This window comes from Leptonychotes weddellii, chromosome 16 (genome assembly GCF_054177405.1).
Source record: "Leptonychotes weddellii isolate Sample4059 chromosome 16, ASM5417740v2, whole genome shotgun sequence".
In the NCBI taxonomy this organism is placed as follows: domain Eukaryota; kingdom Metazoa; phylum Chordata; class Mammalia; order Carnivora; family Phocidae; genus Leptonychotes; species Leptonychotes weddellii.
Genome location: NC_138384.1, coordinates 24466575 through 24478106, shown reverse-complemented (window position 1 = coordinate 24478106; position 11532 = coordinate 24466575). Strand labels below are relative to the sequence as shown.

At 58.0% G+C, this 11532-nt stretch overlaps 1 protein-coding gene across 5 annotated transcripts in view; it reads left to right on the top strand.

The window, feature by feature from the left end:
• ADGRG1 (adhesion G protein-coupled receptor G1) overlaps positions 1 to 11532 on the top strand; it is a 37916-nt gene that overhangs the window by 10303 nt on the left and 16081 nt on the right. The window contains exon 1 of one of the 5 annotated variants that reach the window (XM_081806531.1): positions 5033 to 5089. The exons of 2 other annotated variants lie outside the window; for them this stretch is intronic. The gene's annotated coding sequence lies outside the window, so the exon portion shown is untranslated. Of the gene's footprint in view, positions 1 to 5032; positions 5090 to 5291; positions 5311 to 7087; positions 7255 to 11532 lie in introns of those variants that run through there. 2 more of the 5 variants (XM_081806532.1, XM_081806530.1) reach the window with 2 other exon arrangements.

Sequence of the window (11532 nt, the reverse complement as noted above, 5' to 3'; positions counted from 1 at the left end):
GGGAGGCTTACCCATGAGGAACTGCTTGTCTTTGGGGCTCCAGAGTCTGCGATCTTGCCCACCGTGCTCTCCCGGCCCCCTCAGTCGGGAGGGGGCCCCTGGGCCAGGCCAGGCTCCGTGCTGGGTGCCCGAGAGCGTGCGCCCTTGTCTCGAGCCCCAGCCCTGCCCCTGCCGAGCCCGCGCTCTGCTAGGGTGTCAGGACCCACGGAGACAGCAAGGCCCCGTCTGCCTGCGGAGAACCCTGGCTTTGTTCATCTCTGGTGGTGTGAACGTGGGCGTCTGCCTCCGTGTCCTCATCTGGAAAAAGTGGGTAACAGTAGTGTCGCTGTTGGGTGGCTGTTGTAAACATGAAGGAGTGATTGCAGGAAAGCAGGCAGAGCAGGGCTGGGCCGTGTAAGTTAGTCTTTATCCTAAGATCTCCACATCGGGCAGACGGAGGCGCTGAGGCCCAGAGACAACCCAGGGGGTGGGGGGGGCTTCATCCTTCCTCCCCCCTGGGGAGAGCTGGGGCCACTTGGGCTCTGGCAGGACCTCGCCCTCCCCCTCCGGCCTGAGTGGCGCTTTGGTGGGAAGGTCAGTGGGGTGGGCATCAGGCTCCTGAGCTGCTGCAGGCTCAGGCTCAGATAGTTTGTGGTACGTGTGGCAGTTCCAGGCAGGCACAGATAAAGGCTGAGCCCCAGAGAAGCTGGTAGAGCTTCTAGGCATCAGTGGACAGGGCTCTACATTACAGGGAGGCGGCCAGGGTGGGGGGGGCTCGCTGCGGGCTCCCTGCAGCTAATGGCTCTAGCCCGGCTCCCCACCCCCCGGGCTCAGGGCCACTTCAGTGAACTCCAGATAAACAACGATTAGAGACTCGAGCCACCTCTCAGGCCTCTCTGCCCCGTCCTCAGGTCTCTGCCTTCCACCTCCCAGAAGCCCTGGCTTTGTCTTTCAAGGCCCACGCAGGAAAGCAGAGGGCCGCAGGGGCCCAAGTTTGTCACCCGCCTGGACCTCAGTGTCCCCACAATACACAGAGATGAGCGTCCCACCCCCGGGCAGGGTGGTTGCTGGTATCTGGAGCAACCCCTGCGTGGGAAGTGTGTACGTAGCTCATGGTGCAGCTTTGAGAGGTCTTCCCTAAACCCGGGCTGAAGATTTTGTCTTCAGGGTCACGTGGTGGCTGAGTTAGAACTAGGTTCAAATCCTGGAACAGTGACCTTGAACAAGCAGCTCAATCTCTCAAAGCCTCATTACTTAGGCTGTAAAATGGGGATGAGGACACCTAAGTCTCTAATATGTCTATGAGACCCTGTGGGGGATTAGGGGAGACAGCTGCCCGCCTAGGGCAGAAGAGCTCCACGCTGAGCTGTCCCAGACCTTTGCTCCTTCATCACCCAGTTTGGCTGTGCCCCCGGGAGAGGCAGCCCAAGGTGGTGGCTCTGGGGCCGTCTGGTTCTGTCCCGGCTCCATCAACTGTGTGAACTTGGACAGGTGTATGAGCCTCTCTGTGCCTTGTTTCCTTCATCTTTAAAGTGACGCTGGTAATGGTCCCTTGAGAAGGTTAAGTGAGCACACCATAAGTGATATTGTCATTGCCACTGATCTGGGCCACCACCAAGGCCTCAGGAAGGAGCATGAGTTTATCCAGGAGCATTCGCTTTGTGCTCCCATGCCATCACTGGGAAAGGCACCAGGCCCCCCAGAGCCCATGGGGGCCCTTGGACACTCCCATCCAATGGGGTCTTGATCTGCTGGGATGGAGTTCTTCAAGAATGGGGCTCCCTCCTTCTCCTCTCTGTGACCCAAGTCCTGACCCGCTTGGCCATTGTCCTGGGCCTGCAGGGGAGGCCTGAGTTCAAGTTGGGCTTGTTTCCTTGGGCAGCACTCTCTGGTTGCTTCTCTGCTGGGCTGAGTTTCCTTGGCTTCTTGGCCCCTCGCCTGTGCTGGGTGGCTGACCCCCTCTGGGTCCCCGGACAAGTATGGCTCTCAGGGTGCACTCTGTGGTTAGCACCCTGGGTCTCTAACCCTGTGGCAGGGGGGACAACTGTCTAGATCCACCTGTCTTCATGGTGACAAATGTGAGGGGTGAGCCCCAGGGGCTAGCTGGAGCAACTGAGTCATGTTTGGCCTGGCGCCCTCTGCCCACTGCTCCTCAGGCTATGTCACCATCTGGCCATGTGCCAAACCCTTGGAGAGACTCATAAACAACCCCCCCCCCATCTCTAGTACCTATAGTTTCACTGCCTACAAAGACCGTCATTCAGTCTCGGGTGCTGCTGGCCCTTGGAGATTTGAATCCGTATCTACATTTCACAGATGAGGAAGCAGATCTCAGGTTCCCTGGACAGTCAGTGGGGGCCTGAACCCAGGCCTGAACCCAAGCCATGGCACCACAGACAGCTGCTCCCATTTGAGGGAGTGAGCTTCCCATCCCTGCAAGTGTTTAAGTTTGGCAGGGAATCGTAGAGGGAACTTGAGCAGCAGGTGGGGTTCTTCACGGCTCCTTCCAGCCCCGAGCTTTTCTGGCCCTGAGTGGGAGAGGTGCCCAAGTCCCACATTGTCCCCAGGCATTAAGTCCCTGAGCAGCCAGCCCGCTGGTCATCTGAATGGCATCAGGCGATGTTTGAGGGGGCAGGTGGGAGCTCCACAGCCTTGCGTGTCACCGTGCCCCGACTTCCACCATTAGCGCCATCCAGTGGCATCTTTGGGAGGCTCCCACTGGCCTCCCAATCATCCAGTGGGCGGGGTGGAAGGCACACGGGGATCAGACTGGGGATCAGGGATTGGGGATGGGGCGGGAGTGGACTGGAGGGTGTGATGGAGGGGTCAGGAAGGGGGCACACCCACCCCCAAGTCATCAGGGAGTTGATGATGCCCCTTGCTGCCCCTAGCCAATGGACCCGTGCCTGGGTAGGGGTGTTCCTGGCCCTGTGGCGCTTCCCCCTCCCACACACCTGCATGTGACGGAGCCTGGCAAGAGCCGTGCGCAGTGGGCAGGGCCGGAAGGAATCCTCACACGGTTTCCTCAAATCTGTATTTATCCTACATCTGTGGCCGCACCTGCCACGCCCTCTTGGGCTCTGCCACCTCTGCACACAGCCCAGACCAGACGGGCGGGGTCTGCTCGCCAGCTCCCCGGCTGGGAGCCAAGGATACCGAGGTCCTGGTGCCTGGCCTGGCATAGGGGGAGCCAGGCGGGGGAGCGGTGCCCGTCTCTAGCTGTCATTGGGAGGATGGCCGGTGCTTCCCCACAGAGATGCTGCAGCAAATAACTGCCCAAATAACAAGCTAGTGACCCCACACACCCCCACCCCCACCCCGCCCCTGTCCTCCCCCGAGGGTTCGCTCTCCCGCAGAGCTGGGAGCCTCAGTAACTGCCGTCCAGGGTGGGTAGAAGTGTTCACAGACCCCGTGGGTGTAGGGATGAAGGGGCCCAGGCCCTGTTCCTGGGCTGCGAGGCCTCGGGTGCAGTGCAGCCTCGTGGACCTGCCTATCCACCTCCCTAGAGTGGCAGATGCTTCCTCTCCGTGTCCTGGAGAGTCCAGGGCAGGGGGTGTCATGCAGAGCAGGGGGTACAGCGCAGGCAAAGGAGTGTACAGAACTGGATTGGGGTCCAGTTACCAGCTGTGTAGCCCTGAGCAAGGAGCTTCTCTCCCCGTTGAGCCTGTTTTCTCAGCTGTAAAATGGGCATAATAGTGCCACTCTCATAGAGTGGGCGGCCACACGCATTACGGGAGGTTAGGGGTGCTCCATATGGTCTGTGTCCCCACATGGTTCCTTTCCCTGCTCCAGCTGCCTTGTGAGTCTCTGCATTCTGGCCCTTGGGATATGCCTACCCCCAGGTTCCTAGACCCCAGGATCCTCCCTGGCCACAGACATGTATGGTTTCCCCTCCCCACTGCACCTTGGGGGGGGGCCCACAGGAGTCCAGATAGAAGTTTAGCATTTGCAGCGGTGGGAATGGGTCCCACCTTCATGGCAAATTCCTCCCTGGGTCCCCTCTTAGCCCTGGGCCATAGGAGAAGGTTGTCGAGTGGCCTGGGGGTAGTAACTTGGCCTTCGTGTCAAGAGAAAAGCCCAGGTTCCGTGATCACGAATTCAGATGGGATCTCAGACATCATCTAATCTAGCAACTTTGAAAGTCTGTCTGCCATCCCAGTGATTTAGGAAAGGCTTGGGCTCCCAGGTCCTGCATTGCAGGACTTTTCAGAGCCTTTACCAGGCAGCTGTGTATTGGAGGAAATGCTAGGCTGGCATTTAGGGTCCTATCCCTACTCTCAAGCTGTGCACAGTCTTGGGAGTCCCTCTCTTGCCAAGCACTTGGCAGAGATGTTTATGCCCCTGAGCCACTACTCAGAGGTTGGGGAGTCAGGATGGCTCGGTGCTGGAACCCCCTGCCCCAAGTAGCGCTTTTGGATCAAAAGTACAGCATCAGGAATTGGCTCCTACTGGGAAGAAGCTTGGAGCCGGTCTGACCTGGGTTAGAATCCCAGCTCTGTCTCATTCATTCATGTATTTAACTAGCAGTCATGCAGCATCTACTATGGACCAGACACAGAGCTAGTAAAGGAAATACAAGTGGTGAGCCAGACATTAAATGCTGAGAAATGGAGGGGTGCCTGGGTGGCTCAGTTGGTTAAGCGACTGCCTTCTGCTCAGGTCATGATCCTGGAGTCCCTGGATCGAGTCCCGCATCGGGCTCCCTGCTCTGCAGGGAGCCTGCTTCTGCCTCTGACCCCCCCCCCCCATGTGCTCTCTCTCTCTCTCATTCTCTCTGTCTCAAATAAATAAATAAAAAAATCTTTAAAAAAAAATGCTGAGAAATGGAAAATAAGTAAGCATATTGGAGGGTCATCTCAGACAGCGTTAAGTGCTGTAAAGTTAAGAAGATAAGGTGGCATGGAAGAGAGTGATGATGGGGAGGATAATGTTGGCTGGGTAATCATAGATGGATTCTTGGGGGAGGAGATATTCAGAATAAGGACTGAGAAGAAACCAATCAGGGAACATTCTTTCCTGGATGTGCTATGCTGAAGGGAAAGCACATGCAAAGGCCCTGAGGTGTGTCTGATAGAAAGAAGGCTAATGTGCTGGAGTTGGTAAAAGCAGGGTGAGTCGGGGGAGGACAGGGGCGGGGTGGGGGTGGGGGTGTGTGGGGTCACTAGCTTGTTATTTGGGCAGTTACGCTGCTCCCTGAGCCTCAGCTATGTGATTTGTAAAATGAGCCTCATCATTTTTGTTCCACACTCCGTTCTGGCCGGCAGTGCCGTGAGCATTGTCAATGTCTTTGGCAGAGACTTGGCTCTGGACAACAATGACCTGTGAGCTATTGTAAGTATTTTTGTCATTGCAAGTGCTCGGCGACGTTGGGTGGGACCTGCGATGTTGTGCCTCTGTTTCTCGGTGTGTCCCTGCAATTAGTGAGCACCAAGTGTGTATAAGAGGCCAGGGGTGCCCCACGGTGCCCTGCCCTGGTTCCCCTGAACTGCAGCCCCCTGCCAGCTCTTTTTAAGCATAGAAGTTTCTGATCCAACAGTGACTGCCTTCTCTGGCCCAGCAGGCCCTGGAATCCTTTCTGGGGGAAGGTTCCACCGAGAACAGCAACTCCTTTCTTTGCTTTCTTTTCCTCTTCCTCCGGGGGCCAAAAATAGTGCCTGAATGGGACACAGCTCTGGGCCAGCAGCAAGACAATAGCTGCCTCCTGACTGAAGCCGCCTGCTGGCTCCGGTCCATGGCCCGGGTGGGGGGGGGGGGGGAGGAGGTGTGAGGCTGCATGGGCCTGCTGCCTTTCCCATGGCTTCTGCCAGAAACCATGGCAAAGCCCCTTGGTCCCCTTTGAGTGTGATTGCCAAGGGGGTTCCCCACTTGTTCTGGGAAAGTGTTTATAGCTGCTTGGCTGAGACCCTAGCCCCTTAGCCCCCTGAGCAGCGCCACCCTGTCTCCTGATCTGCTGCTGGTCTGGAGCCATAGGCCCTGGCGGAGGCGTCTGCCCCTGGTTCTCTTCCCTGCCCTGTCTGGCACGTGGAGGCCACCCCATGTCTTCGATGTCCCCTCCCCTTTGACTCAATGGCTATGAAGGACTTCTTAGAGGTCAGAGGGCTGTGCCCTCTTGGGAGGAGGTGAGCTCCCTGTCCCTGGAGGTGATCAAATAAAGTTTGGATGTGCACTGGATGGGGGGCAGGATTTGTCAAGCGTCAGATGGACGTTTGGTCTCGATGTCTTCGTGTCTCAGGAGAGATCTTGAAGTTCCAGCTAGGTGGCCTTGAGCAAGTCACATCACTTCCCCGAGCCTCTGTTTCCTTATCTGTAAGATAGCTTCAATAGGGCTAACCTTGGAGAGTGGTAGAAATAGATTTCCAAAATGCCTAGTGTAGTACCTAGCACACAGAGGGGGTTTCAGAAGCTTTGCCTGTGTTCTCTTCCCTTTCTGCCTGGATACTTCCTCTGCAGCACGGAAAGGAGGATCTGACCCACTCTTGGCCCTCAGGGAACTGTCTGGAAGGAAGCCAGGGGGAACTCCCCAGCCCCAGGGATAACTCAGAATGAAGATTCCTGGTGGGCTGTGGCAATCTAGGAAGGCTTCTTGGAGCACGTGTCCCCCTAAAATGCTTCTAGGGAAGTATGATGCACGTTCTGTATTTGTGAGGGCCAGTAATGAGGGCTGGAGGGGTGTCCAGCCTGGGACAAGGTCAAAGCCACAGGCTGGCAGCCTCCAGGGGCAAAAGCAGCTGCTGATAGGCATCTTTGGTCACAAGGGTAGCCCCTGCCGGGTCCTAAAAGGATTTGGTTTAAAGTCAATGTTGACAAACTTAGGCAGGTGTCCCCCGCTGCTCTCCGTAACCCACCGTCCTCCACCCTGCCCTTCCTCCTGCCGGCTCCTTGCTGGGCCCGGCCAGCATCTGAGTCAGGAGACTTAGGTACCGGACAAGTTAGGGCGCTTGTGCTGTGCTGGGTCGGAGCCCGCCAGTGACGCAGCTCCCTTTCTGCAGCTGCCAACGGTTGCCAGGGCAACGGTTGCCAAGGGCTGCTCTCACCTGCGCCCCTTCTCCCAGGCTGGTGGCTGGGGCTCGCAGCCCGTCTTCCCGGCTGCCCGCTTTGTTTGAAGCTCCAGCGAGGGGGCAGGGGCTGGGCTGGCTCCGCTTCAAAGTCCTCCTCCCCAGAAACCCATCCACCGCCCCAGCAGCCTGCAGCCGGCAAACGGGCCAGCCCTTCGCTCACTCGTTCACGCGCTTTGTGTACTTAGAGTCCACTCGATGCCACAAAGGAGGAACCCGGGTATGACTTCCCTAATCCTCCCTTCTTCCCGCCATCCCTCTCATTCCTCGCCCTGCTTCCTTCTCCCCCCACCCCCTCCCTTTTCCTTCTTCTCCCCCCACTCCTTTGCCTCCCCTTCCCCCTCTCTTTCTTCTCTCGGTCCATCCCTCTCCCCCATCTCCCCTTTCTCTCCAGCACTGCTAGGGGAGCTGATGGATGGGGTTTGGGGGGGAGCTGGGTGGCACCAGGGACCCGGCGAGAGGCACAGATGCCACGCTAAGGGGGATTCAAACAGCGGCCCCAGAAGGAAGTGGTTGGGGCTCAGGGCTCCTCGGTCACACTCGAGCTCTGGGCTGCACCGTCAATGAATAAAGATAAGCCTCTGAGGGGTGTTGGGAGGCTGCAATCCTGGCTTTCAGGAGCCATGGCATGGGGGTCACCTGGGCCCTCAGGGGAAGGATGTTCAGAACCCCAAGGAGACCCATCTGGAAGCATCTTTCCTGTGAGTTTGAAAGAGAAGGCTTTCTAGCAGTCAGGTAAGGTCAAGGGGAAACGGGCCGCAAAACCGAGAGCATCGGTTCTGGAGCCAGGCCCTGGTGGAGCATCTCACGTGCACCCCTGGCTGGCTGGGCAGCCCCCATCGGGTAGCTCTACCTTCCGGGGACTCAGTTTCCTCATTTGTTAAATGAGCATAACGGCACTTGTCTCTTCAGGTTTCGGGGAGGATGAATGTGTTCCTTTGTGTAAAGAGCTTAGAATTGAGTCTTGCATTTCCCAGAGCTTAATCGATGCTAGCTGCGTTGCTGGAGGGGGTGAGCACGCTGCCCTCGGTGGGAGGGGGCTGGTGCAAATAGCGCCGGAGGACACGGTGCTGTGTGCTCAGTGAGCTGATGGAATCCTGGTCTGTGCCTCCACTGCCCGTCCCTGGAGGGGCCTGGTGCCTCAGCCTTGCCCAGGCCCCCAGCTTTCTTGGGGGGAGGATACCTGGCCGTGTGTCCCGTGCACCTCTCGGCCAGGGATCTGGGGAGGAGGAAAGAAAGGGAGGGTTTGTGGCTGGCTTTGGGAATACGAGGGTCTTATACTCCAAAGACAGGCACTCGGCCAGGTCCAGAGCAGCTGATCTGCAGCCCCCAGAGCAGGGTGCTAACTGGGCTGACCTTGTAGGCCTGGCCTTGGGCAGTGTGGGAACACAGATGGGGAAGGGACACTTAATCCAGCCAGCTGAGGTCTGCCTGTGGTTTGAGAGGGAAGACAGTCTGGCCAGGAGGAGGAGATGGCCCAGCACCTTCTTTGTTCCTCGCTGCCACCTGGGGTGTAAGCCCTGCCCTTCCCTGGAAGCATCCAGAGGCCCTGGCCCAGAGAGAAGACAGATGGGGACAGGGATCATAGTCATCCACTTACCACAGAAGGAAACTGAGGCTCAGAGAGGGGACAGGCTGGCCCAAAGTTCCCAGGGCCACTTGGCTGCAGAATTAGTTCTGGACCGAGCACATCTAACTCCTGCCATCCCTGCTCTGGGCATCCGCATTCTCTGGGCAGGTGCTGACTGGTGTGTGTCCTAGGGTCCCGGAACCCAGCCTCAGCAGCTCCTTGGGAAGATGGCAGCGGGGAGACTGGGGCGGGGGGGGGCAGGCCCCACACTGTGCCAGGAGCATAGAGCTGGCACCAGGTTCCCTGAACTGCTCCCGAAAAACCCTGGCGCCTGAGCCCGACCCCAGCCTGGGCCAGATCGGGGACCCTTCCTGATCCCTTTTTAAGTTCCAAGTCCCTATAATCCATTCTTGAATTCTAAGAGGCTTTGATTCTCGGCTTCTAAAAGCTCTGGCATGCTCATATTGCCTCTTTCTTTCTCTTTCTCTGCCCATCCCTCCCTCCCTCCCTCCCTCCCTCCCTCCCTCCCTCCCTCCCTCTCAATTCCAGCCTTCTAAGTGTCCCAGCTGCTTGAGGAGAGGCTGAGGGCCCAGCTGGCTCTGGCTGACTTTAATGGAAGGGCCAGGCTAGGGACAGGGTTGGCACTGCCCCTTTCCCCAAGAGCTGCTCCCGCCGGCCGAAGGGAGGTCGGATGGGGCCGCATATACCTCAGGCTCCCCCCGGGGACCTCTTGCCTGGAAGTGTCAAGGATGGTGATGAGTTGACCGGGAGAACATCACAGTCTAAATGGCTCCCGAAGCCCATCTCATGGTAGCTAATGGCCTCTGAGGGGCAGGGAGGGGCTGGAGGCTGGGAGGGAGGGTGCTGACAGGTTTCTTACTGTGTGGCCTCAAGATTTTTGAGAGCTTGTTTCTCATGTTGATAACAGGTGCCCATGCTAAAAAGGACATATACCATCACAGTGGTCTGGGAAACTAAGCCCAACCAAGCTCTGTGGATTTTCTTTCTGCAGGACTGATCAGAGCCTTTGACATGCTAATACACAAGACTGAGCAGGGCCTGCAGTATTTCTCTAACTTGGGAACTAGTGCTTCTTAGAAAGTGCTCTGGCAAGTTGCCACTTGGTAAAGATGAGGAGACAGTCCCAGAGAAGGGATAGGCCCAGGGCATCGGACACATCTTAAGACTGGCATCCCAGGGAGGAGGACCCGTGTGTGGAAAGGCTTGGACGCAGGAACGCCCAAGCCCGGGCTCACGTCTGCTTGCGTGACTGTACTTTGGCCTCTCTGAAGTCTCTTAAGTGAATGGTCTGGGGCCAGATACAGCAGGCTTCAGGGTGGGTGGCTCTGGATAAGGCTCTTGGGGAGGACTCAGGGTCCTTTCACACGGACAGACCTTTTCCTCCCATCCTAGCAGAGAACTCTCTGCGTCTCCCCTTCTTCCGTCTCCCCACCGGGCCAGGGCCCGTCTGGGTACACAGAGGGAGTCGTTGCCCACGGACTCGGCCAGACCAGAAGCTATGGGGAGGTGGGGCCACGCGGGCAGGGACGGCCCTCCAGCAGGTCTGGTGCAAGAATGTGAGCCTCACCCCAGGCAGTGAGTGGGCATGACCTTGGCATCCTCCAGCCTCTGGGGGCAGGCGGTTAGCTTAATTTTTATTCTCCTTTATTGTAGAAGAATTCCTGCAAACTGAAGTCACTGCTTCCCCTAGCCAGCCCGGAACGCCCTGCCAGGGGGAACCTCGAGCCGAGGTGGTCATCTAGCCTGAGCTCAGCCACCCCGTTGGAGAATGGGAGCAGAGGGAAGCGAGGGTCTGGGGTGGGGATGGGGCTGGCCTAGGAGGGGGCGTGGCCCTGGGGCCCTCCCAGGTGTGATAGGGTCCCTCCTTTGGTTTGTTGGATAGCTGGTGTTTCTAAGTAAGATTTACTTTTCTCAAATAATTCGGAAAGCTCCAGCGGAGGGTCTTCTCGGCCCCCCACCCCACCCCCAGGGAGGAAGCACCTGCGAGTGCTGCACTCTCTTCTGTTCTAACTGCCTTTCCTGGCTGCCCTTTGAGGTCTGAGCAGCCCTCTGTTCCTCCTCCGCAGAGCTAACCAGCCCCCACTCCCAGCCTTCTTCTGCTTTCTCCGTGCTCCCCTGCAGACCCGTACACGCGCATGTGCACACACCCACACTCGCATGCGTGCTTATATTCTCAAGGCTTTATGCTCACCCACCTGTCTCCTTGTCTCTGTCTTGGGTCACATCCTTCTTTCCTAAGCCCTCTGCCCCAGGCTCAAGGGGGTAGCCCGCAGCTCCCTGTTGCCCCCTCCTGGAGAGCAGCTAAGGATCCAGGCTGGGGCAGGACAGTCGGGCTGGGTCCTCTTCCTTCTGTCCCACCCCCAAGGAAGGCAAGATCAGGCTCACACCCGAAAACCCACTCCAGGGGTTTTTCACCCCAGCCCTCCTCCTCCCTTCTGTCCTTTGGGAAGCCCCTTTCAGGTTCCTGGCACCCTGCTGAGCACCAGGTGAACCATCGAGGGGCAATGTGTCCTTGCCAGTGGGTGGACAAGAGGCACCCCCAGTCCAGGCCGTGCCATTCAGCAGCTGAATGATCTGGGCCTGGGCCCCCCTCGTCTCTGACTTTCTCTGGAAAACACGGTTACTGTTATCCCAGGCTTGGAACCCAGTGGTTCCAAGCCCTCGGAACGTCAATCAATGGGACGCTTGTTAAAGCCAGACTCCGAGCCCCGTCCCAGACCTGCTGCCTCTGATCCTCAGCGTGCGGGGTGTGTGAGTCTGCATTTTCATGAGCTCCCTGGGGTGGTTCTGACCCACTGGCAAGTTTGCGCACCTCTGATATGAACTTCTCATGTCACGGGGGAGGGGGGGCATAGAGAGTGGAGGGTGGGCCGTGGCTACCCTCCCCCCCCCGCCCCCGCAAACTTC